Here is a 12,119-nt window from a genome sequence, read left to right on the forward strand (position 1 = left end):
AAGGTAATTAATGTGCTGGTTCCATTTTAAAAGATTATGCCAAAATACTTAACTTCAGAGGACTTCTTAATAATCGGACATTTACACTGTATAAGACAACAATTAGATCATAATCATCATCATCATCATCATCTTCATGGTAGGCTGTCTCATGGCCTGTTCCGACTCAGAGAATCTCTCCATCTGGTTACCGGACGTCCTACGTCACGATACCCTTTTGGATTATAATTTAAAACCTGTTTTGTTATAGAATTATTGTCCATTCTTTGTATATGATTTTACCAATTAATTTTATTTGTATATATTTTCTCTTTTAAATAATATATTCCTAATGTTTGTCTTATTTCATTGTTGCTCACTAGGTCACGTAAGGTAAGGGTACGATTAGCAGCCAATATAATTGCAGGACACCTATTATTAATCTTACTGGGAAATACAGGACCATCTCTAAGTTATATAATATTAAGATTATCAATTATAACCCAAATTGCATTATTAAATTTAGAATCAGCAGTAGCCATTATTCAATCCTATGTATTTTCAGTATTAAGCACCTTATATTCAAGGCCTGCTACTCTTCTTAGAAATTTAATTTCGCTTGTTTCAATTTTCCTAACATAAGATCTATTTAGAGCCCAGTTCTCGGATCGATATATCAACATTGGAACAGCCATAGGTGTTCCAGCGAATATAACCTGGTCATCTGCAAATAATATCGTATCTAATTTTAAATTTGCCAATCTAAAATTCTCATTTAATTTTTCTTTCCATTCGACAACGGCTGCGTCAATATATATATATTAACAGTCTTACTAATAAAAACTCTATATACAGACGTTTAACTGTCTTATACTTATACAATGAGTAGCTAGTTTATAAGTCGTGTGTAAATTCCTTACTAATAATCACTACATACGTCGTGTATAACAGTATAACTGTTACACAGCTACGTCATAGTTTCGTCATTACTTCGCTACGAAAGGTAATAGAATATCTGAGGTTCTCTACTGGATCCGGTAGAGCGCTCTAGTGTGGCGTGTTAAATATCGATAGTACAACTGGCTCTAATCGATTACCACACTACATTTTTGTCAAAGAGTACAAGCTACAGCAATATTATTCTAATAATTCTATGATCTTTGGTTTGTTCTTCTGTGGTTACAAGGTAAACATCATCATAAAATGACAGTCGATACGAACAGCTGTTAAAGGGGCGGCCATTTTTTTCCCATATACAACGCTTAAGGATTTTCGTGTATATAACTGCTGCAAAGCAATTCCCATTGTATAGTTACAGCCTGTTTATACGTCCATAGCTTATTCACGGTTTATTAGTAACGTTTTCTGTCTCAACTCTGCATAAGTCTCGTATAAAAAGTATACACGGTTTATTAGTAAGACTGTAAAAATAGAAGGGGATAATGGGCAGCCCTGCCTTACTCTTTGATTTATGATAACAACAATTAGAGTTATGTAATTTAATACTTGATATAGATGTAGGAGGTTTCTTACATTTTTCAGACAATGAGAAGGAATAATTATGATTTTATTTTCGTTGATAGAAAGATAATTTATGTAAAACATTTTTTTAAATTAAGTTAATTCCATTATTTGAATTATTATATGCATCATACCAGGTTTTTCCAACAAAAAGTTAAACTGTGTCATCTGCATATGATGTAGAGAAAAACTTTTGGTGTAAAAATAAACTCCAAAATGAGAGAATGAAGTATAAGGAAAAATAAATTTCTCTATACATTATATATCCTGGGCGCGACAACCCATAGAGGGTCAAGTTCAGCTAGTTAACTGCTGGGAATAATTTGTATGTGCTGAGACTCTTGTAATTTAGATATAATCTTTAAAAATTCCATTAGTGAAGTTACTACAGATCTATAGTCGCGACGCTGTTATTTCCGGCGTGACTCCGCCTCTTTGCTTACGTCTTAGGACGTGAAGGCTCTATAAAGTCTAGGTAGGTAGTATCGTTCGCCATTTTTGTTCTTTCGTTCCCGAGCTACCATACGAGGAATCTATTTGCCACACCGTTAAACATTATCATGTCGTAGCTCCTATGATAATAAATCAAACGCATTGTAATTCAGCAAATAATTGAGCGGCAAATAACGTCTTCGTGTACTTTCTGCGAACGCCAACGAAAGAGCCAAAATGCCTGGCGATTATATTAAGTATTTATCGAGCCTTAAGAAATGAATAACGTCTTCCTCAGCGAATCACAAGACGCACACGTTTAAATGTAGCAGACCTGCAACCCGATTGGCTGCCGGAAATTAGAGCGACGGGACTATAATTTTCTGGGATAAATAATTTCTATTATAATAAGAAATAATAGTGGCTATCTTCCACAAACTTAATACTTCCTCGTACAGAACTAAGAGTGTAAAAGTTTTGCAAACAAATTTCACGTATTGAGTTATGAAATGCTTCGTAAATTACAGGAGAAAAATTGCATTGTGTTCTTGAAACGCAGACAGCGATGTGCTTGGCGTTGCAGTAACAATGACACTGCAATATAACACGGAATCTGTCACACTCCACAGACTAATGCAACGGCGGAACAATGCACAAATGACGTCATCAATCTTCAGCAACAAACAGCTGTTGTGGTGTAAACTTACCTGCTCAACAATGGATTTGCCTTGTATCATAAACACATGTTTCCTACAAACACAATGCCTGTAATAATAATGTGTTCCGGCAATAAATCTTTGGGAGTTATAAAATTATTAAATTTCACTTTGTTCTTCCGAACAAAAGAGAACAATGACAGCATTCGATTTACAAGTTTTATACCATATACACGATAAAAATTTAACAATTTCTTCGAACGAATGCATATACAGGGTGATTCATGAGAATTTACCGTAACTTACGGACCTTATTTCCGAAGACATTCTGAGCAAAAAAAGTCATACAAGCATTTGCCCTATTCCCAATATTTACAGAGTTACACTAATTTGAATTTTTTTGTAAAATACCATTATTCTTTAGTTTTAAGGTAGAAGGAATGTTAGAAATAAAGAATGAACTGTTCAGGAGTATCATTTCTTTAAACAGCTAGTATTCTGAAGCTAAAAATGTGTTGTAATTATACTTTATTGTACTTTTGGGAGATTGAGGATATTTTCATTTTATTTGTATTTTGAAGGTAGACTTATTCCAACCCTTTTCTATTTTATTCTAACAATAGCAAAAGCTTTTATAGGTTATGTTTGTTTTTGAAGGTAGACTTATTCCAACCCTTTTCTATTTTATTCTTAACAATAGCAAGAGCTTTTATAGGTTATGTTTGTTTTTTGAAGGTAGACTTATTCCAACCCTTTTCTATTTTATTCTTAACAATAGCAAGAGCTTTTATAGGTTATGTTTGTTTTTTGAAGGTAGACTTATTCCAACCCTTTTCTGTTTTATTCTTAACAATAGCAAGAGCTTTTATAGGTTATGTTTGTTTTTTGAAGGTAGACTTATTCCAACCCTTTTCTATTTTATTCTTAACAATAGCAAAAGCTTTTATAGGTTATGTTTGTTTTTTGAAGGTAGACTTATTCCAACCCTTTTCTATTTTATTCTTAACAATAGCAAGAGCTTTTATAGGTTGTGTTCTCGAATTCCATAGTTGCTTTGTATAGAATTTTTTTTCTTCGATTTTTAACTATATAATTACATTTTTCTTACGCATTTATCACAAAATTGTTACAAATCATACCACTCTTGTGAATTCTTCAAGACTGCACATTAGAATGCGTAATAATTAAGCTGTAAAGAATCAAGTTCCGAAAATCGTATGATTTGTAACAATTTTTTTGATATGTGTGAGAATAACGTAATTTTTAGTTAAGAAATTGAAAAAACAAAATCTATACAAAGCAATTAACGACACATTTCTAGCTTCAGAACACTAGCAAATTAAAGAAATGATACTTCTTAATAGTTCCTATATTTGTAATATTCTTTTACCCTAAAAAAATGGTATTTTACTAACAAATTCAAATTAATGTAACTCTGAAAATATCAAGATTAGGACGCATGTTTATATGATATTTTTTGTTCAGAATATCTTCGGAAATAAGCTCCGTAAGGGACGGTAAATCCTCGTGAATCACCCTGTATACAGAGTGTCCCATTTATTTTCTGCAACTATTACAACTTTTTTGTTTGGATAGGTATTGGAATTTTTGTTTTTGAGAGTTATGTTAGAACGAGGGGCTAACATAAATGTAGATATTTGGTGCATATAACTACATTATGGTACAAGATACACGTGGCGTCATCATTTTTTCAAATAGCAATATATACTTTAATCATGTTACATTGATTACACACATTAAGACGAATTCAAAAAGTATCACAATGTCACCTTCCTAATCAATAACAACAATAAAATGCAAAATGAATTACATCAGAATGTGCCGTTTGTTGCGGTGCCCCATTCATCTTGTACATTAACTTACACAAAACGAAAGACGACTGACATCCGTACACGTCGTGTATTGTGTATTTGTTGTCTTAACATGTAAACAAACCACAACAACTGTCGACGCCACAATCCACGTACAGTGGCCTGCACGTTCTCCGGACTTGTCGTCACTCGACTTTTTCATGTGAGGAACTGTAAAGGACAGTGTGTACCAGAACATTCTGACAACACCAGACGACATGCAGCAACGCATTCGACAGGTTTGTATGTCCATTCAGCCAGCAACGTGCAGGGCAGTCATACGGTCTTTCGGGGAACGCCTTCGAATGTGCATTAATGTGAATGGTCACCATTTGAAACATCTTCTGTGACTCGCAAAGAATAGCATTATCACATTGGAAGTACGTTTTTGTTTTGTTTTGTTGTTATTGATTAGCAAGGTGACATTGCTATACATTTTTGAACTCGTCTTAATGTGTGTAATCAATGTAACATGATTGAAGTATGTAGTGCTATTTGAAAAATTAATATCGTCACATGTATCTTGTACTATAATGTAGTTACATACACCAAATCTCCACACGCATGTTAGCCCCTCGTTCTAACATAAAGCTCAAAAACAAAAATGCCAATATCTATCCAAACAAAAAGTTATAATAGGTGCACAAGATAAATGTGATACTCTATATCCGAAGCAGGGCGCGAAATTTAATGAACTAAAAAAATCCCTAAAAGTGATCTATAAAATGCGGTGTATAAGAATTATATGCGGAAAGAAAAAAAAATGTCCAAGTTGAGTGCCACGATATTCTAGGAGACATCCGAATTTCGTGCCATCACATACACGGGTATAAACAAATTTAAAGTTATGCAACATTTCCCTTTACATTTTTACACTTAAGACTGATAGCTACAGCTTCACAAAGAAGCTAAGATCGGTAGGCTCATGGTTAAGTAAAGCCACATGTTATATTATATATTTTGCTACATTGAAGTTTCTTTTTGATAAACTAAAATGAAGTTTCAAGGCATTAAGAATTTCCAAACCACGAAACTCGTGTTTACAGATTCTTATTAATAAAAACTGAATTTTTATGGGCGTAATTTGTCGAGGGTTCCGAGTACACTTCTCATTTTTAATGTGTCTCCTATCATCACTTAATTATTAAAAGCAGTTTAAGAAATTTGCTGTATTGCAAGCCGGAACAACAATGTTTATGGACTGAATTTCATATGACCATCCATTCGAGGTGAAAATAGAAAAGCATACAAGAAGATAAAGCATCCCTTTAATAATCCGGGTAGTTTTATGTTATTTTTGTTGAACTTGTGACGCCTGAGGACGATTTTTAGCCCGATGTGCTTTGAATGCTACAGCCAACAGAACCGGACATATTGAACATGACTCAAAGTGAAAGAGGCTTTGTTCTGAATGCTTTTCGACGTAGATTTTTTTTTTTTCATTTCTGTCTCTATGCTATTGGAACATATTTCAGATCCATATGTTTTGATAAAAGTGCATTTTCAAATATCTGAGAAATCCTATGTCCTAACCGATCGACCCAGTCTATGTGTGCATTACAAGAACCGCTCGATAGTATTCTGGGAACGGGTGTAACGGATCAAGCATTCGATATCAGCGTGTTGGAGTAGAATTCGTTGTACATACGTTGCTTTCCTGATAAAAAGATTAGAGGGTCTATACAGTCATGGAGAGAGGTATAAGCACAGAAGAACTCTAAACATTATCTTCATTCTAACGTTTATGTATCTAAAAATGTTGCTGTTACGACACCTATGAAATTATTGAGGATCATCAGTGCTGTTTTAGGCGTAATAGATCGACTATTGATCAGACTTTTTGTATTCGACAGATATTGGAGAAAAAAATTATAGTATAAGAGTACAGTACATCAGTTATTCATAGATTTAAAAAAGGCATATGACTCGATTAAGAGAGAAGTTTTATATAATATTCTTATTGAATTTGATATTCGTAAGAAATTTACTTACTTACAAATGGCTTTTAAGGAACCTGCAGGTTCATTGCCGCCCTCACATAAGCCTGCCATCGGTCTTGATCCTGTGTAAGATTAATCCAGTCTCTATCATCATATTCCACCTCCCTCAAATCTATTTTTAATATTATCCTTCCACCTGTGTCTCGGCCTCCCCAAAGGTCTTTTCCCCTCCGGCCTCCCAACTAACACTCTATATGCATTTCTTAATTCGCTCATACGTGCTACATGTCCTGCCATCTCAAACGTCTGGATTTAATGTTCCTAATTATGTCAGGTGAAGAATACAATGCGTCTAGTTCTGCGTTGTGTACTTTCTCCATTCTCCTGTAACTTCATCCCTTTTAGCCCCAAATATTTTCCTAGAAATCGTATTCTCAAACACCCTTAATCTCTGTTCCTCTCTCAAAGTGAGAGTCCAAGTTTCACAGCCATACAGAACAACCGGTAATATAACTGTCTTATAAATTCTAACTTTCAGATTTTTTGACAGAAGACTAGATGAAAAAAGCTTCTCAACCGAATAATAACACGCATTTCCCATATTTATTCTGCGTTTAATTTCCTCCCGAGTGTCATTTATATTTGTTACTGTTGCTCCAAGATATTTGAATTTTTCCACCTCTTCGAAGGCTAAATCTCCAACTTTTATAGTTCCATTTCGTATAATATTCTGGTCACGAGACATAATCATATACTTTGTTTTCTCGGGATTTACTTCCAACCCTATCGCTTTACTTGCTGCAAGTATAATTTCACGTTTTCCCCAATCATTTGTGGATTTTCTGCTAACATATTCACGTCATCCGAATAGACAACAAGCTGATGTAACCTTTTCAATTCCAAACCCTCTGTGTTATCCTGAAGATACCTAATGGCATATTCTAGAGCGAAGTTAAAAAGTAAAGGTGATAGTGCATCTCCCTGCTTTAGCCCACAGTGAATTGGAAAAGCATCAGATAGAAACTAGCCTATACGGACTCTGTGTCATTCCGTCTGGAGAAGTCTAAGAAACTAGTTCGATTAATTAAAATGTGTCTCAGTGAAACGTACAGCAGATTCCGTTTACGCCAGCTTCTGCCTGATGCTTTTCCAATTCCCTGCGGGCTAAGGCAAGGAGATGCACTATCACCTTCACTTTTTAACATCGCTCTAGAATATGCCATTAGGAAAGTCCAGGATAACAGAGATGGTTTGGAATTGAACGGATTACATCTGCTGCTTGTCTATGCGGATGACGTGAATATGTTAGGAGAAAATCCACAAACGTTTAGGGAAAACACGGGAATTTTACTTCAAGCAAGTAAAGCGATAGGTTTGGAAGTAAATCCCGAATAGAAAAAGTAAATGATTATGTCTCGTGACCAGAATATTGTACGAAATGGAAATATTAAAAATTGGAGATTTATCCTTCAAAGAGGAGGAAAAATTCAAATATCTTTGAGCAATAGTAACAAATATGAATGGCACTCGGAAAGAAATTAAACACAGAATAAATATGGGAAATGCCTGTTATTATTCGGTTGAGAAGCTTTCGTTATCCAGTCTGCTCCCAAAACAACCTGAAATTTAAAATTTATAAAACAGTTATATTACAGGTTGTTCTGTATGGTTGTGAGACTTGGACTCTCACTTTGAGAGAGGAACAGAGCTTAAGGGAGAACATTTTATAAATCAATAATTCTTATTCACTTGCATAGGGGAAACTCGGCTAATTCCGCACTACGGGTAATTCCGCAGTAGTGTATATGATTTTACTGCGGCTTTACAATAGCGTGAACGTAAGTTTTGAGAGGCTGTCAACAGGAGGTATGTCCTCTGTAGTGCTATAAAAAAATGAAGGCTATTGGTCGACACCTCTGTCGGCAATACAGTGAAACATCGAAAGTTGGCTGTTTTTCGTGTTTTGCCACACAGCTGTGAGGAAAGTGAGCAATGTTACATATAAATTGTTCCTTTATGTTACTTACATAATTGTTTACAATTGCGGAATTAGCCAAAACCTATTGCGGATTTATCCGCACTGTTGCGGAATTATCCGAGTTGTTCTTTTTCAACTGTATTCAATGTACACTAAATATATTTGCATTTTAATAGATGTCCACACCTGCGGAGTAACGGTCAGCGCGTCTGGCCGCGAAACCAGGTGGCCCGGTTTCGAATCCCGGTCTGGGCAAGTTACCTGGTTGAGGATTTTCCGGGGTATTTCCCTCAACCCAATACGAGCAAATGCTGAGTAACTTTCGGTGCTGGACCCCGGACTCATTTCACAGGCATTATCACCTTCATCTCATTCAGACTCTAGATAACCTAGATTTTGATACAGCGTCGTAAAATAACCCAATAAAATAAAAAAATTTAGTAGGTCTCTTTATCTCATTTGGTAATGAAAGGTTTTGCCCATGTCTACACACCTTGATCATATTTTTCAATTTGATAAAAATATGATAGATTTACTTCTTAATATTGCGGAATTAGCCGAGTCTCCCCTACCTAAATTCGTCTTAATAACTATTGCAAGGATCTGATCGCGTAACTTTGCCAGAGCAGTAGAGTGTGAGATTCATGCTTTACGATGTTCAGATTGTATGCAATTACCGTCTGCAAATGAGAAGAACTCCGTGTATTAATATTTTTAACCGTACTCAATGTTTGACTGCCTGTTGATCTCTTATTTTTTTCTGGTATAAATAATAACAGAAAGAGCAAACTATGGTTACGAACACAGATAGGTGTGACGGCACCCAGTCGTTGTGCAATGACGGGTTCCCGTGTCTGCGGTCTGCACATCGGCCTCTTATAACAGAGAATTCCCATTTTTTATGGTGTTTAGAGTTAACTTTGCCACATTTCCGGTGGTGACAGCAGAAACAAATGCCTGCTGTAATAACGGAGTGGTGCTGCGATGCGGTGACAGCTTAAACTAATTGCATTATGTTCGTCACTCTCAGCGCCCAAGCACGGTAGCTGCGCGGGGACGACTCTTAACATGAAGCTATGGATTGTTTGTGCAACTTGCCAACTCGGGAAGAGTGCAGAGTAATTCGATTGGGTTCGACTGCGAGGGATATTCACGTCGTCTCTTTAGTTGAAAAAGGAATTATTTATGAGACGAGGTAAAGCGGAATTTGCAATTTAATTAATACTGAGAAAAAAGTATGACTTTCTTTCTAACTTTTTACTTAGTAAGAGTTGTAAATAACTATTATATCTTCAAAGAAATTAAAAAAAAAAGTGAAAATAAAGTGAAAGAAGAGGGAGATAAAAAGATTCAGCAAAATTCTCAAAATAAATACAAATTAATAAAAGATGTGAAACTACTTTGACATAGAGGAAAATAAAGACAGGAGCTGGAGAATGGAAAAGAAAGTACAGTAAAAACCTTGCTAAAACGTACCCTCTATAAGAAGAAAACCTTCACAAACAAAAAATAAATTTGGGAACGGATTGATTTCCTATGTAAAATAATACTTTAAAACGGAAAACTGCCTGACGCGAAAACGGAATCATTTTTGGGCACCATTTAGGTAAAAAAAAAGCCTGACTAAAACGGATAGTTTTAAGCATATCTGTTGCTAAATTCTTTCAAATATATATTTTGATGTACCGAAGTACATATGATATTTCCATGCAGATATTCTGCGTCATCATATGATGAAAGAGTAATGGAACGGAGAAAAATTCTTTCATCAAATTCTTTCAAACCATTTTTAGCTCTGCGACAATACTGTACGAAGCATGACATAATTTTCTGGCGACTGTACTGGAAGACTTTCGCTATTCTTTGTCAGGCGTTGGGGGTGAAGCTTCTCTAACCATGTCATAATTTTGTGTTTATTGTCAAGGTCCCGGGCAGGTTACTTACCTCCTGTACCGTTACTTCTTCCAAACTTCTTGCAATTTCTTTCATTTATTCTCAGTTTTGTGCTAACATGCCAATACGTTGATAAAGGACATTGCGAGTAGAATAAAACTGTGAACAATTGTAGTGCAGTGTCAATTTAGTTCCACATTTCCCTTTATTTATTCTGAGTTTTGTGTTAATATGCCAATACAGTGTTAAATAAAAGTGCGAATGAAGTAAAACTGTGCGATTTAATAAAAAAAAGCCTAGATGACCAGTTTATCATGGAAGAGTGGCTTCATAATTTTAATGGAGCAATGAAACGTCAAGGTCGTAAGGTCATAATGCTACCTGCCATTCAAGGATTGATTTGTCTAACGTGAAGTTAATCTATTTCAATCAAACACAACATCAGTTACACAACCGATGGATCAGAGCACAATTTACACTCTGAATTGATGTTAGACGCGAAGGAAATCCTACAGCGTTCCCTTAAAAAAATACAGGAACGAATGAATCAATACGAGAGCGACTATGGTCCGTCCCAGAGATCTGTAGAGTAACTTCACTCGTATGGGGGCGGAGTCTATCTGCGCCAGAGTATATTGCGGGCAGCATCAGCTCGAGGCCGCTAAGGAGTAAGATGCTCGTGGTAGAAGGTAGAGTAGAGTTCAGATAAAAACGATCCCCTTCCTGCAAGCGATTGCTAGCTTCGTTCAACCAACACTTTTCCCCAGAGCGATCATTGGCCCTAGCCTCCCTACATACCACTTGCTCAGAAGTCTTGTTTTATCTTTGTACTCTACAGATGCCTGGGACGGACTATAGATCAAAGCGAGAGCGACTAGATCAATACGAGAGTGGCTGGATCAATACGAGAGTGGCTGGATCAATACGAGAGTGACTAGATCAATACGAAAGTGGCTGGATTAATATGAGAACAACTGGTCCATTGCGAGAGCGACTCGATACCAGAGCGAGTGAATGAATATAACAGCGAGCGAATGACTACGGGAACGGGGAATGAGTACAAAAGATGTGAATGAGTGCAAGAGCGATGAATGAGTGCAAGTGCTGTGAATAAATACAAGAGCGCTGAAAGAGTGCAAGACCGGTGAATGAGTACAAGAACGGTGAATGAATACAAGAGCAGTGAATGAGTGAGCGAGCTGTGAATGAGTAGGAGATCGGTGAATGAGTACAGGAACGGGGAATGAGTACAAGAGCGGTTGATTGAGTGCAAGAGTGGTTGAATGAGTGCAAGAGCGGTGAATGAGTACAAGACCGGTGAATGAGTACAAGAGCGGTGAATGAGTGGGAGAGCAGTGATTGAGTGCAAGAGCGGTTGAATGAGTGCAAGAGCGGTGAATGAGTACAAGATCGGTGAATGAATACAAGAGCGGTGAATGAGTACAAGATCGGTGATTGAGTGCAAGACCGGTGAATGAGTACAAGAGCGGTGAATGAGTAAGAGATCGGTGAATAAGTAAGAGATCGGTGAATGAGTAAGAGATCGGTGAATGAGTACAAGAGCGGTGAATGAGTTCAAGAGCGGTGAATGAATACAAGAACAGTAAATGAGTAGGAGAGCGGTGAATGAGTAAGAGATTTGAGAATGAGTACAAGAATGGGTAATGAGTACAAGAGCGGTTGATTGAGTGCAAGAGCGATTGAATGAGTGCCAGAGCGGTGAATGAGTACAAGATCGGTGACTGAATACAAGAGCGGTGAATGAGTGGGAGAGCGGTGATTGAGTGCAAGAGCGGTGAATGAGTACAAGAGCGATGAATGAATACGAGAACGGTTAATGAGTACAAAC

This window comes from Periplaneta americana, chromosome 14 (genome assembly GCF_040183065.1).
Source record: "Periplaneta americana isolate PAMFEO1 chromosome 14, P.americana_PAMFEO1_priV1, whole genome shotgun sequence".
In the NCBI taxonomy this organism is placed as follows: domain Eukaryota; kingdom Metazoa; phylum Arthropoda; class Insecta; order Blattodea; family Blattidae; genus Periplaneta; species Periplaneta americana.